Genomic DNA, 21,543 nt, shown 5'->3' on the forward strand with positions numbered 1-21,543 from the left:
GATAGGGTTTTGTGTCCATATGAGAACTTGGCCTAGGAACAATATTAAGAACTAAATATACTATATATCTGTCTCAGATCTTTGCTATTTTTTACATTCAAGCCGTTATAAACGCCATAAAAAAAACTGCATCAGCAGAACTAAACTTAACTGGTCTAGAGGTCAGACATGAGCTGAGAAAGACAAGTAAAGAAACAACCACAAAAAAACGCAGGCGAAAAATAGCTAGCATTGCTGTTAGTGCAAAAGCAAAACACTTAGAGGTTGTCCTGAGAGACACAAACAGGGTGGGGGAAGGGAAATGGAAGCCAGGACTGTACCATTTCTTACAGAGAGGGGTGACGAGCATGTGCTTCAGTCAATGTAAGGAGGCAATTCATGCCCCAAGTGAGACTTTTAAACCCTAAAAAATGTAATTAATGAATAATTGCATCCATTTGATGTACTGTTCAAGGCACAGAGGTGTCTCCTCCTCCATTCAATAATGATGGAATATGTGATCTTTCTTTGCTCATTTGTCCCCATCAGAAAAGATCAATGACATGTGGTGCTGTTGTTTAAAACTATTTTGACAAATTGTCCCAAAAAATGTTATGTGAGGTCACCTTTGACCTTCCAAACCTGTGTGGACCGCACAAACTGGGCAATACAGCACGTGCGCAAAAAAAGAAAAAAAAGAGAGAAAAAAAAAAACTCCCCCTCCCCCACTCCAGTGTGCTCTCACTGAGCTCACCAACTGCAGAGTGGAAAATTACAGAACTGAAGATGCAATACCAGGACAAACCAGTAGGGGGAAGATTGGGGTTATGTCCATGTGAGCAAAACTTGGCCTAGGTACAATATTAAAAACAATCTAAGTAAATGCCAGTCTGCTCTCTTTGACCTACCAAACCTGTGCGGACCGCACAAACTGGGCAGCACAGCACGTGCGCAAAAAAACTCCCCACTCTATGGTGCTCTCACTGAGCTCACCAACTGCGGAGTGGAAAATTACAGGACTGCAGATGCAATACCAGGACAAAACAATAGGGGGCAGATAGGGTTTAATATCCATGTGAGAAAAACTTGGCCTAGGTACAATATTAAAAACAATGTAAGTAAATGTCAGTCTGCTCTCTTTGTGCTTCTGCAGAGTAACAGCTATGGATACTGCCTTTCCGAGTCATACTATCACACTGCATGGTGTGGGAACAGGTATTTTTCACAAACAAGATTTTTAAAGATTTATCCAAGGCCTATCTGTTTCGAGCGCAATAACTGGGCTCAATGTCTGTATTTGTGTGGCAGCTAGCAAGAATCCAACAGCAACACATTCAATGCACAGTTAAAAAACGATGAGGCAGGGTTAGGGTTAGGGCAGTAATCACAACAGGCAACTAGGGTGTTACCAAAAAAAAAAACTAAATACTATTTTTTTTTTTTTTAAAGGAGGTTAAAATAAAATACCATAGTTGATGGCTGAGAAGATAAAAGATGACACGTCATGGGATAAATTAATTAATTAACGGACCCGATCGCATAACCTCCTTGCTGGAGGTAATAATAAGGTGTGATGTACGAGTATCAAAACAGAGGTAACCAACAGGGAACAGCGCTCAAGACATCCAGGAAATGTACTTTTTTTCAGTTCCTCCTGTCATCACAGAAGCCCCCCTCACAGCTGAAACACTAGATGTACTTCAGCTCAGGTCAGGCTGGGGGATCCGAGGGTTCTTACTTCACACTCAAAGTGAATCAGGGGCCAAACATTAAAGAGTGAATCATGGGTGGAAAGTTAAACTACCTCCAGATTTTTACAGTTTGGACTTTATTTTACCTTTTAAGAAGGCATTTTACGAATTAAATGTTCTTCATTGTAACAAGACAGCCATGAACTGGGGGGGGGGGGATTCTTTTGAGTGAGAGAACACGAAACAAACTACATCAGTCTCTCAACCCTCACAACCTGTAATCAATTTGCAGTTGCAGGCTTACTGGGACTCACACTGTCTGTATGCATAAGGGACTCCGAACAGCAAACACTGTATGGACCAGCATAGCTGCTCACATACGCCTACAACGCGTAGTCTCATCAGTGTTTAAAAAATGATGGATTCCTTGGGAGTCCATTTGTCTGATCACTGCCGTCAAGCCCGAGAGGATGGTTGTATTCCCTTTGTTGCCCAGGATTGGTGGTGTAATTGTTGATGGTTGTTTATCAGGGGTGTAGGTTTACGTTCATATTTATTCCGTTTAGCGGAGGCATCTGCTTAGAGCGACTTTGAGGCACAATGCAAGCAAACAAGAGATGCCCAAATACTAATCAAAAAAAGGTGCTGCAATGCCCAGTGCAATTCCATTCCACTCAATACACCTGCAACATCATTGCAGTTTTCGTCTCACTGCTGTGCGGAAGATTAACGGAACTGTTCACACTCGATGCTGGATGATGGATCTAACCATTGAGGAGCAGGCAGATGTTTGGCTAACCCAAAACTGCCTTTAACTGGGTCTCAGATGATTCTTCTTTATATATTTTAATAATTTCAATGTCTGTGTGTTTGTGTGTGTTTGTGTGTGTGTGCGTGTATGCGTGTGTCTGTGTGTATGCGTGTGTCTGTGCATATATGTGTGTGTGTGTGTGTGTGCATACATATATATGTATGTATGTGCGTGTGTGTGTGTATGCGTGTGTCTGTGCATATATGTGTTCGTGTGTGTGTGTGTGTGTGTGTGTCTGTGCATATATATATGTGTGTGTGTGCGCACAAGAAAGAAGGCTCCAGATGTGTAACTTGCGCATAGCTACCTAAAAAAAAAAAGTACCGCTGTGGCAATGGGGACTAGAAATAGAAGAAACTGCCGAGGAAGTGGCAATGTTCACCGTGGCTCTAAGCACCAAGGTGTTGCCAAGCGCCTACTGGTTCCGGAAGGGGAACTGCTGCACTCCAAACTGAGCAGCACCCAGTGGTCTGGCTTTCCCAGAGATCCGTTTCCACACCAGGAAATCAGAGTTGATCATTACAGTTTACTGGATTGAAAAGGTACCACTGCAATTTGACCAATAACATAAAATGAATAGAAATTTGAAAACTCTCATGCATCCGGAAAGTAGATTTTTTTTCTCTCTGCATTTTATCTGTGATAAAAAAGTGACGACGAAGCTTTCATTTGGCTACGGGAAAACGCAGTCCTTTCCTGCCTTGGAAATAATATTAAGCTATGTTGTGAACTTTGTTTGTATACTGTGAAAACAAGTATGTGCCCTTAGGCTCAGTGGCATTCAAACCATTACAAAAAAAAATAAACATTCTTTAAATATTTATATTGTAGCCTAATACTGATTACATTACGAGAAAAGAAATCAAGAAAGGTCTCCAGTGCATTCATCTGCACTGCCAGCCAATCAGAAGGCTGCACAGCTCAAACCGGTCGAGACCGGCTGAAACCTGCCCGGGTAATGATATCCTACGGAGAGGAAAGAAAGGCTTTTTACCCCCTCAGTGCTTCTATTGTTCTGCTACTCAATGTAAATTTCACACCAGTGACATTACTGATACTGTCATTTCAGTTTTTTTGTGTTTTTGCATTTACAAAACGTTCCTCCAATGACACATATTAAAGGGATGTCGACATATTAGCTTATCTCTGTTCATATTCAACACTGCCTGAAAAATTCGTTATCACAACCAATTAAGTAATACTCCAAATATTACTATTATTGTTATTATTTAAAAGAAACTGGTACCTATATGCTCACTGTAGTACCATAAAAGCTCCAACAGCAGCAGCGATTCCTCTAGTGACATTCACAGTCAGTAGATCTACTAGTCTCCCAGGAGAGGTTATTAATTAAAATCATTAAATATTAACTTGCTAAAATATTAAATTACTCCCTCCGGCAGCCTAGTAACTGGAATTTAGCTTTTCTTTGTAAATGGCTATGCATCACTAGCACTGCAGTCATATCTCCAGTGGTTAACTGCTAGTCATTTGCTGTGTGAGAATGATTTGATCAGTTCAGTTTCCGTTTCTGTGTGCTCTCGCTGTGAAATGCAGTAGAAATGTCAACTAGTGTGCTTTAATGGTTTTGCACATTTCAGAAGAGTACAGACATTACAAGACTGTGTTAACAATTCATTACATTTCATGATGATTCATTCATTAACACAGTGCATATAGAGTGCCAATCGCTAAGCATCACCGCCTTACATGTCCAACTAACAGGCATGTATAAAAATAATAATAAAAAAAAAAATCTTGCATGTTAATTCCACTGCAGCTTAACAAAGGAATGCACTTCCACTAGGAGTTGGTGAGGCAGTTAGAGACACATTTACACATGGCTCTGCACTGTAAATACCTGCACCAGGCAACCCCACGGGCCTGTGGTATGGACAGGACTTCCAGGAGCATGTTTTACTAAACACACTGCCCATCCCCCCCCTCTTCACTTCTGAACCACATCCGATTCCCGTGCTGTTACTCAAAATGGCCACCGGCTACGTTGCTATGCTAGCTGCGCAGCAGTAGCAGCAGCAGGAGCAGACAGCATGTGGCCCACTAGAACTCTAGCAGAGATCCACTGCCTTTGGACTGGCTGTGGCACTGGCGTTGATGCGCATGCCAGATCAGAGCCAAAACTGGGCCCGATCTGTTCCCAGAGTGACATTCTGTCAGGGTTTCTGCGGTTTGCACTTGTAATTCTGAACATCAGTGTGCTTCTGTTAGCAGAACAATTCTCACCTGGTGTGCAGCCTAGCAGAACCCCCGCAGGTGGGTTGCTCTCACACACTCACACACACGTCATAAAGGCTGTTAAAAAGTCTCACACTTCCTACAATCGACTGACCAGCCAAACCAGTCTGGTCCTGCCTCCCGTGCCCTCAACAACAGTTTCCAACCGAGACAAATTTATAAACAAAAGCACTTGCGTTTTCGCTCACAGCTCTGACGAAAAAGCCATGGCAGGCACCAGCAATGTGGCTTCTTCCTCAGAGGCGTCGCCTCGTTGATCCCTCGTTAAGGGACATTTGTAGGGAATTGGGTCGATGGATTGCATCAATTCAATTTGAGGGGGAATTTAACCCCAAACACAGAGATGGATTGGATTAGGCCAAAAGCAGATATCCCGAGGTAGTTGACCCTTGTAGTCAAATTCCTGTTCCCTCCTCTCTTGAGATCGTGCGAGATCAGCACAGAAATATAAGAGGAGGGGAGCAAGGCTTCCACGCAGGGTTGGGAAACTTGAAACAGCCACCAGGCAAATCTGATACATAAGAGTAAGATATCCCCCAGGGTATGACAGAGATGTTCAAGGGGTGTAACAGGAAGCACTAACCTTTCAAACTCTCTGCACAAATAAACAATAGAATGAAAAATAAATACACGATGACCCAGACAAGGTCGCACAAGGTCACACAAGGTCTTGGTAGCTAAACTCCTCATAACTCATAACATGGGACCTTATATTAGCAAGGTCCATCAGGGTATAGGCTTAGCAGTGACGTAACCATCAAAACAGGATTAATGGTACAGACCCGATACTTCCTTCTGGAACATACAGTGGCTGCACCATGCCGTTACCTTTCACTGCCTGCATCATAAACAGGCTTATTACATATGGATGGTGCACAGCCACATTAGAGCCAACGATGAAGGAGAGGTGCGACCGCGACTGCAGAATCAGAAGTAGCATTGCGAGGCCTGTTTATTTGCTTGGTTGATAATGACATTTCAAAGCAGAAGACCTACTGCTAGATTCCTTAAGGTGTGGAATAATGCGCCATTTACAAGCTGTGCCGTGTAGTCCTAAAACACGATGAATTCATCTTCATAGTCTGCAAAGCACTAGTCCCACTGGAGTGTGTGAGAGTGTGCACGTGCATGTATGTGTGAGAGTGTGCACGTGCATGTATGTGTGACTGCAAAAGATACAGAAAAACATGCAGCATTTAAAAAAACCTTCAATCTTGCTAATCGTATCAAAACACAGACCTATCGCTTAAAAGCAAACTAGATTGAAGACAACGCTACAGCTGCCAAAGAAACCTGCTAATTGACGCTAATTAATTTGTGCACCCCTAATTAACACCACCTGAACATTCCAGGCAGATGAGAAACCTAAACTTCCAGAGCAGAGAAAATACTACAGAAAAGGTAAGAGATGTGACATTAGAACCTGGAATTTATAACGACATGTTTAAATACACAGTAATATCCCATTTATATTTACAAACTATAATAAAGACATAGTTCTACTTATAAATAGTTAGAATAAACGGACAGACATGAATTCAGTAGCTAGTAACTAGAAGGTGTATCTGGTGTGACCACACATAGCTAACAGAGTACCTAGCCATGCTAATGTGCCTGTAACGTAGCTTAACTTCTGTCAAAAAAAAATCAAACTCACTCCCTTTTCCTAGGTATCAATTTCATATGACATGAAAAATATGACCATTAAATCTTTAAATTACAATTAGAGGCCACTACCCCCCCTACCCCACAAAGCTCACCCAAAATGTGAGGAAAAACCTGACAGTAAATTGTTAAAATGTTTGACAAACATTAGCTTGAATATTTAAACTTCAGGACAGTAAAAATGAATTTACTTTAATAGGTGAATTCCAATGTCGAGAGCAAGTACAAAAGTGAATTGTCTAAATATAGCCTAACCTGAGGCTGCAGTCTTCGAACGTAGGCCTTGTGCTGAGAAAGCATGTGAAAGAGTGGTGGTTAGCTGAGATGCACTCTGCTGCTAGGAGAACCAGCAGGAGTGGGGGAGGGTTGGGCAAGCTGTAACCAGACTATACCAATATTGTAGGGGGGGGGGACCATTTGGTTGTGTTACCAAGGGAGTGTTACATGCTCACAGACCAGATGAAAAGGGGAGGGGGGGTGGCACACCCTTTTAAACCCCTGAACAATAGCTTATCTGGTCACATTGTCTTTTGCTGTGTGTGTGTGTGTGTGTGTGTGTGTGTGTGTGTGTGGACACACTCAACTCCACAGGTCATATAAAGTCTGTGAAAGACAACCAAAAAGAAAAATACACCCACACACATGCTCTCTCTCACACATAGCCACACAAGGTATACTAAAGCTCATAAACAAAAACAGAACAGACATAACACAACAGAACTGACACCACGCACAATTGAGTAGAAAAATTAGTCCCCTCCCCCGACATCTAGCACTGTCTCTCTCAGCAGTGCAAGGCAAGCAGAGTGAGTGGAAAATTACCAGCTCTAGAACATACCATTGTTGCAACATTCCAGGGGTGTGCGTGTTACATCTGAACACAAGGGGGAGCATGGCTTTGGAGCAAAATTAGCAAATTCACAAAGTCACTGATCTCTACCACTAGGTCTAAAAATGAAACAGCCTTCAGACAGACCTTCCTTTACACCTGGTGTTACGATCCAAATACTTTCCAACTTGTCTGTGTAAAAGGGTTACTTCTCACCTTTTGTGAGACTTCTGTGTCAGTATTTCAGGGGCATAGGTACACGGTCACACTGGGAGCATGCAACAACACTGCTTTGCTCTTCAATTCATTCGACCTGAGGTCAGATAACAGTTTTACATTTCCGATGCACCACAACCACTTGAACATGCACTAAAATCATAACCACCAGTAATGGATTAAGAGTGGGACACCAGAGTGCTAATACTAAGGCCTAGCTGAAATATGATGATACTCGCAACAGAAATCATCCCCCTTTCATGGGCTAGCCACACAGTAAAGACAGAGGCCCTCTCTGAGGTGGAGGGGAGAAAAAAATTATACTCGCAAAATAAATAATTTTCCCCTTTCATCATCCATATTTGCCTCCGTTTCCTCCTTATGTGTGATGACCTCCTTCTGTGCTGATCTAGACCGGCAACACCTGGAGTACCCTGGCACGAGACAGAACCCACACTACCCACAAGGCTCCACACCATCTGATGGATCAGCGGACTAATAACACGAATGTCTTCCAGGAGACTGTGCAAGGGTACCTGCACTCAAAATGGCGGCTGATTGCAGCTGTTCACGCAGCATCAGTCCCTTGAGTCGGGGCCTAACAGCACCACTGTGGTTCCCAGCGCTGTGCCCCGCACCCAGATCACAGCAGTTACATTCCTGCACTTCTTCGTCTTTTCTATATTTTCTTTCTGTTTCTTATGTAAAGTAGTAATTATTGCTACACAAGGTCTTCATTGCTCGTAGCTTGACTGTTCTCTCCCTTGTATGTCGCTTTGGACAAAATGTAAATGGCATCAGTACTGCAGACACCTGAAACACGACAAAGGCTTTTGTGTCCTTACGGGGGTAGGTCCAGAGATCGTTGGTGCAGTATTAATGGTATCTACAATCAAATTGATGAGCACCACTGTTTGATTTGCAGCGATGAATCACAACTTTTTTTTTTGTGAGTGCAATTGGGAATGCTGAGTCATCCTGCGATGTTGAAATAGTCGTCACGTCATCCTGTAATAATGTAGCGTAATAGTCTATTAAAAGTAGCCTAAGTCACTATTAAGGGGGTGTAAAAGACAGGAATTTATTATATTTTTAATTTAGGAACAAAAGCGTTGGTAAGGCATTACAGTTCTGTCTGTCTATCTAAACATAAATCTACGTATGGGGTTCTTTGAGCATTTATTCTTTTTTTAAATATTTTTCATGAATCAATATTTCACAATAGTTTACAAATAATGCGAGAGTGATGAGTTAATGTTTGACACCATGACTGATGCATCCTCAAAATGCAAACAATTCACTTTAACTCTTTATTTAATGCATCATCATTGTGTTTTAAAGAGTGGTGCATTCTCTGTGTTGGCCTATACAATGTCTTAGCAGCTGATGTGAGCTGTTGAACCGAGTTCCACAGTGCAATTGCACGGATATAAACTGGAGAGACTATACATGCTGCAGAGTAAAAATCTTACATTTTTGCTAACTCGGTAAGGAAGTAGCCTCTGACACTTGTGATGATTATAAAAGGAGCGTTAAACTAGATTACAACTCTATGTAAATCAGCCCTTAAAAACTCTGTGCTAAATGAGGACCTGCCAAGACAATAACGTTGTCTTTCAGGGGAAAGTCCCCTTCACAATGGCATCTTTCCAAATCAGACACATGATGTTTGCTAAAGAATTCTGGGCACAGTTTAAAATCAGGACCTAGTTCACTCAGACTATGACCTAAGGAATCCAAGTCCGGAATACTAGCATGCGGCAGCAGCACATCAACATTTTCCAAATGTCCGAGCTTGAGGAAATAGGGGGTGAGTCTAATTTGGTACTATTTTAAGGAACCACACAAAGCTAGGGAGCTTTGTGTGGTTCCTTAAAATAGTACCAAATTAGACTCAGTCAGTCAGAATACATCTTTGTGCTCAAAGGTGGAAAAGTCTACTCACATAAAGTTACCGTCTATCATGTAATGAAGTTAAAGTCTGCATTTGTTGATTGGAGAGAGCCCAATTTTAGTAGCCTAATGTCAAAAGTTTCAGGACACTTCTAATTCGACATAAAAAAAGTGTGTGTGTGTCAATTCAGAATTCTTCATTTTGCAGATCATAATTGTCAGTTCTTTCCAACACACGTGTTTGTAAGCTAGCCAAACAATTAGAAAAAAAAGCTTCTGCCATAACCACCAACCTTCCCATGCAGGCATTTCCCTCCAAATATTTACAGCAGTTACACAAAATGGCCGGCAACTCTGGCAGAGCCTGAGAAAGGGCGCATAAAATGAAGCACAATCACCACCACTACAGATTAGCAGTCTCAGCCATTTCAGATTACATATCATGAACTATTATAACCCAAAGAAATACAAAAACAGGCAACTGTCTAAAAGTGTTTTTATCATTTAGACCAATCATTCAGCAGCTGGGTAAAATGTCGGTGAAAGGATTAACTAAAACCGTGTTTATTTTGTTTATACACATCAAGAGCCCTTATTCTATTAATGGGCAATGCGGCTGGCAAGTCCACCACACCTATAACCTATAGCTAATTTAATAATTTGGCAAGATTCTAAGTGCAAACATGGGTGGGTCAGAGAAATGCTGGGGTCTGTCTGCGCACAGACGTGGGAGTTCCATGCATAAATTAGGTCCTTCAGAGCGACACCGTTTCCCTGGAACTTCTAAATGATTCCATGGCAGGCAACCACTCCGTTTGTGATCGGAAACTTGACGTTCCCTCTGATGTAGTACAACGACAGAGCTCCGTGTGACAAATGAATACAGTATGGTTCGAATCATTGTGATTGGCTGATGCAAAGCCAGTTTACACTGCTCGTTCTAAACCATACAAAAATGAGGGGCCCTCTTGAGTTCTAAACCATCTTTGCTATACTGACAATGACATTGTTCGAGAATAATCTGGTGGAGGAAGTTTGTTATTTATGGGGAACAATGGGCTCATATGACCATCCGGAAATAGAGCACGTCTTCACGTTCACAGACGACCTGCATGACGTTGTTGAATGTACCTTGACGACTGCCTTCTAAAATCTAGGTTTGTTTATTCGGCTGTGCCAGTAGACAGCGATAACCTTTTGTTGGTGTATCTAGCGAACATTCCTACCGACCAGGTTGGTTTTGGTGACAAATGCGTAATGAAAAAAGTGATGCAGATGGAGCCGGTAGAAGGGAAGGAAGATGGAATATTCAGTACTACTCTCATTAGACTTGAGCTGCATAATTTTGCCAGATGTCTTCAGGGCAAATAAAGTACATGCATCATCCACGCACTATAGAAGTCTCAGGTGTGACAGTGTGTGAGATGGTATTTCCCACCTACGGATGTCAGACCACATGCCAGTAGGAAAACGTCGCAGTTTCGCATTCCTCCGTGTGTGGGAGTACATTTGTTTGAATAATAAATAATAGTGCTCTGTGGCATTACCATAGACAAAATAAGTATGGATTAATCTAGCACACTAGTGTGAATGAGATAACCCATAAGTAGATTATGTTATATGGGATATGACCTTGATGAGGAGTTGGATGTCCTTGGGATTTTACATTGTATTGAAATAGATTCTACAGATGTGTTACATTGTCGGCAGTAGGATGGTTTAGCATCTTTATGTCAATGGCCTTGATCTTTGTGTCAAAAAATGTCTGTTATAGCCGCCCTGTATCTTTGGCTTGGTTTACTGAAGTGAGGGTTGGTGTAATTGTTGTTCTTTAATTGCTCTGCCAGTTTATTTGTTTTCGTATTACCATTATGTTAGTTATTAAGGATTATGTCAAAGATTATGTCAAAGATTTCACATTTTCTTATTTTGCCTATCATTTATTAATCCAAATGCTAAAATGTCGTTAATCATAAGGGACTCCTTAATAGGCAGCGTCGGAAATTAACGAGGGCAAAGGGCAAAACTGCCCCCAAGAAATATTCTTTTGCCCCCAAAATTACTAGGAGAGGGGCAAAAAAATGCCCCCATAATTTTCTGTAATAATAATTTAATGAACTTGTCAAAAACATCGTAGCCTGGTCCGGTTGCAATCAAATGTTTAGATTTTCGCCTTAACTGATTGTTGCGTGAAGAACCGAATGTTGTAACAAAACTATTTGGAGCGCTTCTTAACCAGACCTGTGAATGCGAGAGTGAGGAGGAACGAGGATCAGCGAACACAGACTGTCACAGTCTCAGGTTCTAAAAGAGTAAATTCACACACCCAGTCACCGTTGAAAAATGGAAGCTATATTGGCTTGGGGTGGAGTGTGACGACCCTATGACGACGACGAGAAAAAGACGCAATTTTTTTCCAAGGCATGACGGGCTTATGGAAAACGAGTTGCCCAAGGCGTTGTCAATCCAGCACAGGCAAATTCTTCTTCTGACTTCACCAAGGGTAGCGAAAACATACAGAAATACATGGCCTTTCGTCACAAGGTGCCAGGCAACAAGCAATCGCCTATGGTGAATGATAACTAGTAATAATAATTTTAGAAATTATTAAGTTCGGTTTTGCTAGTTCAATGTTAGTTAGCTAACGTTAGATAGCTCTGATAGTGCGTTAGCTACAAATGCATGCTTGCAAGCTAGCTAACTAGTCCCATCTGTATTTCCTGTAGGCCTACTATGGTAGGTAGGCTATAACATGATTAAAGTTGACTCAAAAATCCATAAACATAATACATTATTATTATAAAAAAGAAAGAAAAAATTATTGTTGATAGTTGTTTAAAAGAATGTTATAGTAACAATAAATATCCACAAAGAAATAAGAATACATTGAATTTGATTGTTTTAATCATATGTTTTCTGTTTGGTTTTTGTTCAAAAAAATCTAAGAAAACATTTAGATTTGTAGGCTACTGCCTAATAGTCTTATCATTGCCATTTGATGACAATTGCTCATATACTGTGTGTTTATTATTTTTGAACAAAGGTTAAAGTAACACTATGCAACAATTTGACACTTTTTGGGATATGGTTTCATAGGCAACTAGTTTAGGTACCAACCTCAAATTTATTTTGATAGCAAATGGTCATGTGAAGAACAGATAAACACCTTTGTCTTCCCCACTAGCCATCCCGAATATGCCCTATAGTTCTGTGTAACGGGCTGGTACACCCTGCAAAAATGGAAAGCTTTTAGACGCATAACATTGCCAGCTAAACTGCCAAAAAAACACCAGTAAGTGTGTTGGCAAGCTTCTATCAATGTCAGCTGGGCTGTTGGTGGCGTTTGCAAAGCTTTTGCATGCCTTTTAGGTAGTTCGCTTACTAGTAGTTTGGGAACAGAACTCCATATTGCTGCTTTAAATGTTATTTCACAAGTTTTTAAAAGTGCCCCCAATTTTTTGTTAAATGCCCCTGGATTTCAGTAAGTGGGGGCAAAAATTGCCCCAGAAAAATTATGTAAATTTCCCACCCTGTTAATAGGATGAGGCTATTTGGAATATGTTAAGCCTTATCATCATATCCATCAACGCATACCTTCTTTTGTGAAACAATCCCTCTTTAAAAAAAAAAAAAACATTAAAGTCGTTATAATTAGTAAAAAGTGTAAACCCACTAGGTATAGGTTGCAGTTCTCTTATGTGAAAGAGGTTACACTGCGCGGGTGACTCAGTGATATGAGATGATAATGTACTCTGTGTGATGTACAGCATGTAGCCGAGACAGTTAACCTAGATGCCTACATGTGAGAAGATCCCCTCAGGTCACTGGTCACTGCAGTCACTGCCCATTACAAGTAGGCTACAAATTAAATGTCTGGAAGCAGAACATCGTGAAAAGCTTTTCAAAGATCAAGAGGGCGTACCATGTGTTGGTGTAAGGTTTGGGGGAGGGGTGGCCGACGGAGTGAGACAGAGTGCAGTGCTAGGACTGTACCATGTAAGTCCAGGGGCCCTGAGAGTTTTTCTTTTTCTTCTTCTTGTTGTTGTGTCTTTTTATGCTTGAAGATAAGAGTCAATGCTACACACATGTTGACAAGAAAAATATTATAAGGCGTTGTAGGAATGCCAGCTGTCCTAACACTGAGCAGAATTCTGACCTTCCTTTTTAACAGGTTTTGTCCTTCAACAAGGACGTAGTTGATCTTTCTCACAGTGTTGTTTTCAAAAGGCTCTCTCTCAAAAGCAAAACACGAAAAACACACACACATATAAAAAAAAACACGAGAGCTAAGGGCCACTCTTGCGCACTTAAAAGCACAAAAAGTACAAACAGCCTGAAGAGCTCCTCCCATCCCCCCTCCCTCCCTCCCCTTCCACAGACGAGCAAAGAGAGGAGAGCAAACAGAGTGGAAAATGACTGACCAACCAGAGAGCAGCGTTCTGACTGGCCCAGACCCAACACAAGAGGGAGCCCCGCGATGGCATACAATTAGCAATTTATTAAAGACAGGGGGAAAAAATTGGTTACCATACACTTAGAGGCAATTTCATAGGCACTTTGACCTTAGAAAAAATATCTTACTACATTCATATGATCAGCACTCTGATCAGGTTGTGCTACCTATTAAGGGCTTCAAGAGTGTACATGTGCCCCTGAAGGTCCGTGTCGACTCGTGAAGCAGTCCCCAGTGCACTCACTAACACTCTGTCTGTCAAGTGTAATGCAGAATTAAGCACTTTTTTATCTTTCTTTTTTTTTTTTGAGAGACAAAGTGATTTGGGATTGGGTGTTTTTATGAGACTGAGACATTCTTTGGCGCTTTGGACATTAGAAGAATGTTAAGAATTTCTTTAGTAACTAATACATTTAGTTTGGTCTTTAAAGGTCGTGCTATTGCCTTTTTATTGTCACAGTACAGTATTATTTGTTTCCCCCTGTAGGGGGCCCAGCTTGCTGACAGCAGTGACGCCCATCCCCCACAGTGTTCTCATTTTGACCCAGCTTCACAACTGAGGCTCAAAATGGCTGCCAAAGCTTTTTTTCTGACAGGATAGGTCTGTACTATGCATCTGCTGTGTACAAAAATTATCGATAATTCACTGTAGATAAGATTTTTTTTTACCTAATCTCTTGTCCAAGAGTATGTTAAAAATGTAATAATGGTAATAATGTACAATTGTCTTAAACATGATTTACAATTACATTAAAAACATTCAACAGTATCTTATTTTAGAGTGTTTAGCCTAGGGGACCTAAAAACAGCAACAGGATAATGTGAGCTTAGACCATGCTTTGAAATAAGCCCCGATAACCTAGTTCAAAGTCTAAACTCTGTTAATAATGTGGGCCTACAATTTGAAGTCCTTGGCAAAGCGACCTTTTCTTCGCTTTATGGTGGCTTGTGATATAGTGTTCTTATCATCTAGTGTTCTACTCGTCTAGTGTTCTTATCATCTAGTGTTCTACTCGTCTAGTGTTCAAATCATCTAGTGTTCAAATCAGTGCATCCTCATCAAAGCTAGTGTGCTCCTTTCATACTTATGTTTACCAGAACAACGAGGAACGGACAGGGTGATCCTAACCTTGTAGAAAAAAAAAGTGGTCATGCGTGTTCTGTTTCCAAGGCCCATCTATACAAAGCATGCGATAGTTTGAAGGCGGGTAACCCAGCAATCTTTTTTTTTTGTTGTTGTTTGTTTTTTTAGTGACGGATCATGTCCTTACTAGTCTGTTTACGCAGGGACACAAGTTTACAAGAATAGCGAGGAACGGACAGGATGATCCTAGCCTTGTAGAAAAACAAAGGGGCCATGCGTCTTTTCTTTCCAAGGCTCATCTATACAAAGCATAATAATAATAATAATAATAATAATTCATTTTATTTTTGAACGCACTTTTCATTCACAAGAATCTCAGAGTGCCTACATATTAGAAACTAAACTAAGCATGGAACTCTGATGGTGCAGATGGTAGTTTGGAGGTGGTTAACTTGGAATTTTTTTTTTGTTGTTTGTTTTTTTAGTGACTCATCATGTCCCTACTAGTCTGTTTACTCAAGGACACATTGTTCTGTTGCAGCATTGTTCTTGCCTCCAAAAGATGTCAAACTGGTCATACTGGATACTATCCAGTGGATAGCTTTCACTCATAGAAATGTCTGAAGTAAGATCTATGCTTAGATGTTCAATCAATCATTGTGATTCGGCTTAACTTTTCTTAGATGCTTCCAAGAAAGTAAAGACAATTTTGAGAGAAAAAAAAAACAATATCACAGAATATTTGCCCAGTTATCCAGAGATGCTGGACGCCCAAGTTGGTGTTCCTGACCCGACCTATTTTAAAATCTGCCAACCTTGGCTGATTTCTGCTGTATATAGCCACTGTAGGATAGAGGCCAGTAATGACACATGTGGACTGAAATCTTACAATTAAAAACGTCTGAACCCCTCCGTGGTAAACATACGGGCAGAATTTATAACAGATTTTACTTAAGGGATATAATGAGACCTACAGGCTAGCTCTTACAGACTTCACCTTAAAAATTACTATTATGCAATCTAACTGTGCAGACATAAAAAAAGATACAATTTTTTTTAAATCACTTAACAATAACCTACATCATAATCCAGTGATGTGTTCCAAGTCACATGGAAAGGAAATGTCAAACCACCACTAGCCTTAGCAGACAACATGCTACCAGACTCAAAGCAGCAGTCTAGACACTGCAGACAGCAATTACATTTGATGATAAGATGACACTCTAGTGGAAGTAAGGCGGTACCCTTATGTTATACATACAGACACACACACACACACACACACACACACACACAGATATACACACACACACACACACACACACACACACATATATATATATATATATATATATATATATATATATATATATATACACGTGTGTGTGTTTGTTTATATATTTGTGTGTGTGTGTGTATGTAAAATGTATAACATCAGACTACCACCTATTTAAATTGCCTGTATAATACAAAGAACATAACATATTGCAATTTTGTTCCATCTATCAAAACAACCCTCCTCTCTCTCCAGCTAACCAATCAGAAAACAGTGCTGCTCTAGCCAGTCTGAGCTAGTTCAAACCAGTTTTATTCAGAGAGAGAAAGGAGAGGGGGGGGGGGTTGCTTGTTTGGCGCCGTAGCTAGAGGCAGAGACTAGGCAGTGTGTGCTGTGTGCTATATCTATGGTACTTATTTTCCACCTTCATTGCTTGCGTAACATTGTAAGTGTTTGCTGAACGTTCTAGAACTTATACCTAGAACATGATTCCAAAACTCCACCTATTGGCTTGAGGACATCGAAATGAATGTTAAGTTCTAGTTACATTCTAGCCCATGTAATTATGCTAGAATTGCTATGCCAAAAATATGAATATATCAATAGCCATGTTATTTATTCGCTTATCATGACCTCATGTTTACATTCAAGGAGCTATACTCGTGTTTCATTGTGAAGGCACTGAGTGTGTAAGAAGCAGATTTGTCTTGACCTGGCAGACTAATAATGCAAAGTATATGCTAGCTACTGGTGTGAATTGTTAATACTCTCTGTGCAAGCTAAACAAACGGTCACACACTGCACAACATGCATATTAAAATGGGGAAACTACTTCTCTCCACTTGGGTGGGGCCGTTAGTAGGTAGGTATTTTCCCCCCTTCCTGACAGAAAATGACCGTCAGTTTAGAGGTTACGGCACAGACTTAAATTCTTCTGAGGTTCCTCCTTGACTGAGAATACACAGTATCACACGACGCTCCCAGTTCCCACTGCCTGGATTCAGTTAGCTGGATGCCCTACTGCTAGCCCAACCACTTATTCCTGTGTAGTCCTCATGCAGACTAGTCTGGAAATTGTTCCCTGTGCATTCAGCTTTCCTAAATATGTCTGCAGCAGGTGTCTGAGGATATCTGACAGTGTTTACAACTAATTGTGGTTTGGTTGGTTTTTAATATCTTTTTTCAGTAGACTGTAGTTAAAATGATACTGCGCCAACTCGCTAACCCACGCACATCCTCACTCATTCACAACACATTAATCAGGCCTCCTGTGTGTGTATAACGCCTAAGGCTCACATGACAGGCTGTACCTTACTAGATCTTTTAGGCAGGCTATTGTTTTGTTTTGAGGATGGACAAAGATGACTGATATTTAATCTCAACCTGGTCAGGCAACTGCTGTTTGCTGATTGCTTCTTGATTTTTCACTTCTTTTGTGTTGAACAGGTCCACTCATTTTGTGTAAGAAATTGTCAGCTTGCAATCTAGTTCTCATCACCAAAGCTTTCCTTCTTGTTTTTCCCTTTTATTGCCTCCTTCTTGTCTCGGCAATTTTTGGCTCTGGATCAAAAGGATTTTCACCTAGAGGTTTCAGAAGGCACATTCTGTTCTTTTAACAGATTTCAGTAACAGGCAGCATATTTAAATAAAAAAAGCCTGCAGACTAGCTATGTTGCATGCTTCATAGCCTCCACCTATTGCTTGAGTTTAACTGCTCCCAATTAAAGACATTTTTTTCGTCTGCTGTGTTCGACTAAAAACCATAATCTTTGTTTGTATATTATACATATTTTTTCATGTTTGCTTACGTACTATTTTTGCTGTAGCGCTGTAGTAAGTATTTTTCATGGACTGTATGCTATGCTATCAACCTGACAAGACTGACTTGGCCTTCTGACAGTTGGTGTCAGGCCTTCTTATACCATTTCGCTTAGCTTCTTTAAGCCCCCTCCGTCAGGAGTCCCAGCGATGAGCTCTGGGGGATAAGACTAACCTAGGCCTAGTACAGTACTTGTGGCAGGCCCCAGATAAAATGTAGCGGGGGAAGGGAATGCACATGTGTTTGAGACCAAAGCATACCACCGTGAGGCGGGAGAAAGAGGGAAACATGAGTGGGGGAGGGGCGTTGGCCTGGGACTGCACCACTATTTAGGTCACTTAGTCCTGTCTCGGTTGTCATGACTGCTAGTCTAAACACTACTGGTGTGAATGCTGATTCGTATATGAAAGTTGAACTGATTAAAACTGATACAAATAAAATATAAATGCAATCCATAAAACTCATATAAATAAAATAGGGGGGTAAAATAAATGCAGCCTATCGAAGCACTTAAGAGTCAGGACTGATAGGAACAGAAGCTAGCTCAAACACATTCTCATGCATGCGATGCAAAATGAAAAACAACATTCAACAGCACAACAAACCTGTGATTTGCGTAACCACACTGTGATACCCCTCCCCCACTCACAAAATGGTCTTGTAAGGCAGGCAATGCAGATGGAGGGAGTGGAAAAACCCTGACAACTATGGACAGAACCATTTAGAGGCAGAGGAAGGGGTGGGTCTCGGACAAGTAGCATGCTTCTCAGAGGTGACTATTAGAGAATGATTTCTTCAACAGACTGCTTTAGCAACCACATGCACTTAGACTGGTGGTGTGTTGGAACATGTACGATATTCTTTATGAATACATCTGTGCATTCTAGTATTGAGTAGTCCATCTTGCTAGAATTCGGTAGTTTGGGTAGTTTAGTCCACTATAATTGCTAGCAATGCACTCAAACTAATGTGGTAAAAATGTTAATTTTTTATTTATTCCAAAGACCAAAAATAATAGATGCTCTGATCTAATAACAGCCTAACCTAATCAAACTATTTGCTAACATTAACTTGACCTCTGGAACTGTCATGTTGGTTACAAACACAGTCTTAGTTAGCTGTATTGAAATATGACCTAGCTAGCTACACACAAAATAGCTTTATTTCTCTCAACTAATCCTACCTAATTTTCAAGGAAGTTTAGCATCCCTGTCTGCCTGTTTTTTGTTTATACCTTCCAACTGTCATTAAGAGCAACTAACACCCTGCCAAATGCATTTCTGCCTTTACACTCATTTTTCAAGATCTCAAGCAGGTCTGCTCTTTGTTTGCGGTATACGTTAAGCAGCTCACAGACACCAAAACTCCAGTTAATTTTCTCTGATTACATCTGATGATAATTATAGGTGCAGCATATTTTAAAAACCTGTTCTTAACCAAAAACAGATAGGCTAACTCCGATAATGGTGTTTCCACAAATCACATTCACGTCAGTTCACCTGAAAAGGGGTTTGTTAGAATTGTGGAAAACACAGAACACCTTTGTTGAAATAGGCAACAATGGTGGTACTGCTCAGTTTACCAGCAGTCCCCTGCCAAGACAGACCGAGCAGGATTGTTTTTCAAGGGGACCTATAACTACAGAAAGCTGACTTTACACTAGGCCTTCACACAGCGAAACACAGAACGAATTTCGCTTACAACTATTTTGCTCTGGGGGTGTCTTTAAGAACAGCAAGCATGTTTGGCTATCCTGTTAGTAGCAAGTGCAATAGTTGCAGAGAGCGTAGCCGGCAAGCTAGCCTGTGATTAGCCTGGCAGCTAGTTCAAAAGTTTGAGCGCAACTAAGTTGATGTAACATAAAAACAACAGTTCATCTTAACCGAGACAAACATGCTAACGTTATATAGCCTGGACTTACAACAAAGTAAGTTGTTGTACTTTAAAATGTCTGTCACTGTCAGCTAGCTCAGACGTTTGAGTGCTAAAAAGACAGTGGTCCATTTACCCTAACTATGCTCATGTAACATGTAAACAACAATATGTGTTGATGCATACACTAATGGTTGCCATGTCATCTTTAAACCATTTAATTGTTTTCAAGTCAGTGGTGTAGGGGTGGCTCAGAGGCAAACTGAAGGAGCTTGCAGGGAAAGAGCCACAGTTCTCACCAAATGTATTGATATGAATTCAAAAATGTATGTTACACTCTTCAAACATGTCTTAAGGAAAAACTGAATCAGTTCAGGACAGATCACTACAATGCATATTTTAAGATTAATAAATAATAGGTTGGAAACTATAAGTGACACAGACATATTGAGATTCCACATATTTTTCATGAAATTAATTAGCAACTCAATTTCTGCAAAATTGTGACCACCTACTTTCCATTCCATTTTCATTGATTAAGTTAATTTAGCCCACCCAATCTAACTTCTTCAAAACGAAACCCCTTGGCCATTACTTATTAAATAATTTTCTTTTTTCAAATTATGTGGATTTTATCTATCTATTAAATCTATTTCAGCATGGTCCCTCCATACTAGCACAACTGTCAACCGTCAAAGAGCGCCATCACTTTAAGGGACTAGCTATGCCAATATTCCTGACTAACTAACATTAGCTATCTAACGGAGTTAGCTAACTGACTGACTAGGCAGACAGGTCAAAGGCTAGGTTCAATACAAGTAACACACGTTCTCCCATGGACACCACAACTCAACTGTTTGCCAGAATTGACAAGACCATCAACTGTGTAACTGTTGTTTGATTTTCAGGTTCACAGTAAAAGATGCCCTAACTGTAGTAACGTTAACGTTAACCTGGCGATCCCAGCTAGTTTACGAAGTTAACTAGCAAACTAGCAAAAATAATATTTTTATCAAGGAAAGAAAATTGGAAAATATCACAAAGTGTATATGATCCACATCATTAACTCTGCAAACCGATTGTCACAGTTTCATGCAGTTGCAAATATAAAGGACACTAGCTGAGTTAGCTAAATTGCTAACGTTAACTAGAGTTACTTCTGGGTAACGTTAACGTTACAGTACGTTCGGACAATGGACGAACTAGCTACCCCGCAAGACCAAACGGTTCTGGCACTTACCGGCGACTTTTTCCAATCTGCAGCAATGCAAATGCACGTTCGTTTTTCTCCAACTCCAGGGATTTACTATGGCAAGATTTTGTCCAGTGCACGTGAGAATTGTGTTGCAGTATGTTACCGATGTAACCTTTACTCAATCCAACACCAGACGTGAGGGTGACAGAGAAGTACGATCGGGAAACGAGAAACCACAACAACACTGTCTCTAGTGGTTCGCGGTGGTTCCCTCGCTGTACTGTCCCGCGCTCTCCCTCTTCTTGCCATCAGAACCTCACAAAGCGGGGACAGATGGGGGTTGGGCTTCGCGAGACAGCGTGGGAGACCAAAGAGGTTAGGCGCCTCCCACCAGCTGCTGTGGACTACAAATTCATGCTAGAACCAAATCCACAGATGTAGGACTAGTTAGTCACTAGTATGTTTGCCTGTTGCTGTTAGTCAGTATGTTACCGTTATGCTATT

The 21,543-nt window shown here is 40.8% G+C and overlaps 1 protein-coding gene across 1 annotated transcript in view; it reads right to left on the reverse strand.

Moving 5' to 3' along the window:
• atf7ip (activating transcription factor 7 interacting protein) overlaps positions 1 to 21,211 on the reverse strand; it is a 41,557-nt gene extending 20,346 nt beyond the window's left edge. The window contains exon 1 of the mRNA XM_080854312.1: positions 21,085 to 21,211. The gene's annotated coding sequence lies outside the window, so the exon portion shown is untranslated. The remainder of the gene's footprint in view (positions 1 to 21,084) is intronic.
• Between the last annotated feature and the right edge of the window lie 332 nt (positions 21,212 to 21,543).

Source organism: Sprattus sprattus (assembly GCF_963457725.1).
Source record: "Sprattus sprattus genome assembly, chromosome: 1".
Classification (NCBI taxonomy): Eukaryota; Metazoa; Chordata; class Actinopteri; order Clupeiformes; family Clupeidae; genus Sprattus; species Sprattus sprattus.